This window comes from Dipodomys merriami, unplaced genomic scaffold (assembly GCF_024711535.1).
Source record: "Dipodomys merriami isolate MVZ:Mamm:240054 unplaced genomic scaffold, mDipMer1.0.p SCAF_105, whole genome shotgun sequence".
NCBI lineage: Eukaryota > Metazoa > Chordata > Mammalia > Rodentia > Heteromyidae > Dipodomys > Dipodomys merriami.
Window position 1 is genome coordinate 1,503,627 of NW_027202327.1, and position 5,291 is coordinate 1,508,917.

Genomic DNA, 5,291 nt, shown 5'->3' on the forward strand with positions numbered 1-5,291 from the left:
CACCCCAACCATAACCCTAACCCTCACCCTCACACTCAGCCTATCCCTAACCCTTACTCTAACCCTCACCCTAACCCTAAACCTTACCCTAACACTAACCCTAACCCTTACCCTCACCTTAAAACTAACGCTAACCCTAATACTCACCCTAACGCTCATGGTCACCCGAACCCGAACCCGAACCCTAACCCTCACACTAACCCTATCCCAACCCTCACCCTCACCCTAACCCTAACGCTAATCCTAATCCTAACCCTCACCCGAAACCTAACCCTCACCCTCACCCTCACCCTCACCCTCCTCCTCCTCCTCACCCTCACCCTAACATTCACCCTCAACCTAGCCCTCACTGTAACCCTAATCCTAACACTAACCCAAACCATCCCCTCCTCCTCCCCCTCACCCTCAGCCTAAACATAACCCTAATCCTAAACCTAACCCTCACCCCATCATCACCCTAACCCTAACCCTAACACTAACTCCAACCCTCACCTTCAACCTCACCCAAACCCTAACCCTAACCCTAACAATATCCCTAATCATAACCCTAACCCTAGTACTAAACCTAACCCTCACACTAACCCTAAAGCTAACCCTAAACCTCACCCTCAACCTAACCCTCACCCTAACCCTTATTCTCACACTAATCCTAACCCTAACCCTGACCCTAACCCTCACACTAACCCTAACTCTCACCCTAATTCTAACCCTACCCATCACACTAACCCTCACGCTAACCCTCACCCTCACCCTGGACATCACCCTAAACTTAACACCCACCCTAACCCTAACAATAAACCTAAACCTCACCCTCACCCTCACCCTCCACCTCACCCTAACCCTAAACCTAACAATAATCCTAAACCTAGCCCTCACCCCCACCCTCACAGTAAACCTAACCATAAACTTAACGCTTACCCTCACCCTCACCCTAACCCTCATCCTCACGTTAAACAGTACCCTAACCCTAACTCTCACCCTAACCCTAAACCAAACCCTCAACATAAACCTAAGCCTCACCTAACCCTCACCCTAACCCTAACTATAACCCTAACCCTCACCCTCACCCTAACCCTCACCCTAAACTTTAACCTCACCCTAACCCTAACGATAACCCTAATCCTCACGCTCACCCTAACCCTCACCCTAACCCTAAATCTAAACCTAACCCTCACCCTAACCATCACCCTAACACATACACTCAACCTAGACCTCAAACTAACCCTAACCCTCAAACTAACCCTAACCCTAACCCTTAACCTCACCTTCAACCTAACCCTAAGCCTAACCCTAAACACCACCGTAACCCTCACCCTAACCCTAACCCTAAGCCACACCCTAAACCTCACACTCACCCTCACCCAAACCCGAACCCGAACCCTCATCCGATCCCTAACGATCAGCATCACCCTAAACATCAACCTAACCCTAACCCTCACTTTAACCCTAACCCTAATCCTCACCCTAACCCTAACCCTCAACCTAAACCTCACCCTCACCCTAGCCCTTACCATAACTCTAAACCTAAACCTAAACCTAAACCTCACCCTCACCCTCTGCCTGCCGCTCATCCTAACTATAACCCTAATCCTAAACCTACCCATTACCCCCACCATGACCCTAAACCTAACCGTAACCCTAACGCCAACCCTCAGCCTCACCCTCACCCAAACCCTAACCCTAATAATAACCCTAACCCTAAATCTAACCTTTATCTTAACACTAACACTTACCCTTACCATAACCCTAACCCTAAATCTCACCGTAATCCTAATCTGAAAACTAACCATCACCCTAATACTAATTCTCACTCTAACTCTCACCCTTACCCTCACCCTAAACCTAACCCTAATCCTAACCATCAACCCAACCTAACCCTAACGCTCACCCTCAACCTAAACCTCACCCTAACCCTAACGCTAATCCCAACACTAACGCTAACCCTTACCTTCACCCTCAACCTAACCCTCACCCTAACCCTTATCCTCACACTAACCCTAATCCTAAATCTAACCCTAACCCTCACACTAACCCTAACCCTCACCCTAACCCTAACCCTCCCCCTCACACTAACACTAACACTAACCCTAAACCTAATCCTAACCCTCACCCAAAACCTAACCCTAACTCTAAACCTAAAACTCACAATAAACCTAACCCTGACCCTAACACTAACCCTAACCCTCAACTTAACCCTATTCATCACCCTCACCCTAACAGTCACCTTAACCCTTACTCTGACCCTAAACTGTAACTTAACCCTAAACCTTACCCTAACAATAACATTCACCCTAACCCTCACCCTAACCCTAAGCCTAAACCTAAGCCTCAACCTCACCCTAAACCTCACCCTACCCTTACCATCTCCCGAACTCTAACCCTAAACCTCATCCTAAACTTAACCCTAACCCTAACCCTCACACTAAACTTAACCCTCATCCTAACCCTAACCCTAAACAAAATCCTAACTCAAACCCTCACCCTCACCCTAACACTCAACCTCACTGTAAACATCACCCTAACCCTAACCCTCACCCGCACCCTAAACCTAACCCTCACTCTAACCCTAAGGCTAACCCTAAGCCTCAGCCTCACCCTAAACCTCACCCTAACCCTTTTCTTCACACTAACCCTAAACCAAACCCTAACACTCACACTAACGCTAACCCTCACCCTAACCCTAACCCTACCACTCAACTTAACCCTAACCTTAACCCTAACACTCATTCCTACCCAAACCCTCAAAATAACCCTAACCCTCACCCTAATCCTAACCCTAACACACACCCTCACCCTCACCCTCACCCTAACCCTAACCTTAACCATCACCCTAACCCTACCCTAAACCTAATGCTACACCTAACCCTCATCTTCAGACTAAACATCACCCTAACCCTTACCCTCACCCTAATCCTTACCCTAACCCTAACACTCATACTAAACCTGAACTCATCCTAACCCTAAACCTACACCTCAGCCTAAACCTCACCCTAATGCTAACACTAACCCTAATCCTACCCCTATCCCTAACCCTAAGCCTAACCCTCACCCACACCCTCACCTTATCCCTTACCCAAAAGCTGATCCTCAACCTATCACTAATCCTAACCTTAACCCTAACCCTCACCCTCACCCTAAACCTAGCCCTCACCCTAACCCTTACTCTAAACCTCAACCTAAACCTAACCCTTACAATAACCCTCACGCTAACCCTAATGCTAACCCTAACCCTCACCCTAAACTTCACCCTAACCCTTATCCTCACACTAACCCTAACCCTAACCATCACACTAACCCGAATGCAGACCCTAACCCTAACCCTACCCCTCAACCTATCCCACACACTAACCCTAACCCTAAACCTAACCCTCACCCTAACCCTAACCCTAACACTCACCCTACCCCTCACCTTAACCCTTACCCAAACCATAATACTCAACCTATCTCTAATCCTAACCCTAACCTTAACCCTAACCCTAACCCTCACCCTAACCCTCACCCTAACCCTTACCTTCACTCTAATGCTAACGCTTACGCTAAACCTCACCCTAATTCTAACACTTACCCGACCCCTATGCCTAACTTAACCCTAACCCTAATCCTAAATCTAACCCTCACTGTCACCCTAACCCTAAACCTAAGCCTAACCCTCACCTTCACCCTAACCCTCACCCTAACCCTAACCCTAACCCCCACCCTCACCCTAAATCTAACCCTCATCCTCACCCTCGCCCTAAGCCTAAACCTAACCTTAAACCAAACACTAAATCTAACCCTAACCTTCACCCTAACCCTCACACTAACCCTAATGCAAACCCTAAGTCTGAACCTCACCCTAAACCTCACGCTAACCCTTATCCTCACACTAAACCTAACCCTAACCCTAACCCTACCCCTCAAACTAAGCCTCATCCTAAACCTAATACAAAACCTAACCCTCACTGTAACCCTAACCCTAACCTTAACCCTCACCCTCAACCTAACCCTTACCAGCACCCTAACACTAACCCGAACCCGAACGCTCACCCGAACCCTAACCCTCACCCTCTACTGAATCCTCACTCTAATCCTAAATCTAACCCTAACCCCCTCCCTAACCCTCACCCTAACCCTAACGCAAACCCTAACCCTCCACCTCACCCTAACCGTCACGCTAACCCTTATCCTCACACTAACCCTAACCCTAACCCTAACACTGACCTCACACTAACCCTAACCCTCACCGCAACCCTAACCCTCACCCTCACCCTAACCCTCACCGTCACCCTAAACCTCACACTAACCCTAACACTCACCGTCACCCTAACACTCCCCCGAACCTGAACCCTCACCCCCACACTAAACCTAACCCTCTCCTGAACCCTCACCCTGACCTGAAACCTCAGTGTCACCCTAACCCTCACCCTAACTCTAAACATAACCCTAACGCTAACCCCCACCATAAACCTCACCCAAAACCTAACCCTCAAAATAACCCTCAACCTCACACTAATTCTCACCATAACCCTAACCCTAACCCTTACCTAACTGAAACAATCACCCGCACCATCACCCTCAAACTCAACCTAACCCTCACCTTCACCATAGCCCTCACCCTAAATCTAAACCTCACAATAACCCTAACCCTAAACCTCACTCTTACCCTAAACCTAACCCTAAACCTAACACTAGCAATAACCCTAACCCTAACCCTAATCCTAACCCTAACCCTCACCCTAACCCTAACCCTAAACCTAAAACTCACCCTAACCCTAATCCTAACCCTAACCCTCATCCTCACCCTCACACTCAGCCTAAACCTTAACCAAACCCTAATCCTAACCCTAACCTTCACACTCACCCTAACCCTAAACCTAACAATAACCCTCACAATCACCCTCACCCTAACCTTAACCATAACCCTGAACCTCAACCTCACTCTCACCTTAACCCTCACACTAACCCTAGCCCTCACCATAACCCTAACCCTAACCCTAACCCTCACCCTCACATTCAGCCTAACTTATAACCAAACCCTAATCCTAACCCTAACCCTCACACTCACCCTAAACCTATACCTAACAATAACCCTCACAATCATCCTCACCCTCACCCTCACCCTAAACCTCACCCTCAACCTCACAGTCACCCTAACCCTCACCGTCACCCTAAACTTCACCCTAACCGTAACCCTCCCTCTAACACTAAACCTAACCCTAACAGTAACCCTCACCCTAACCCTCACCGCAACCCTAACCCTAAACCTAACAATAATCCTCATTCTAACCCTAGCCCTCACCCTAACCCTAACT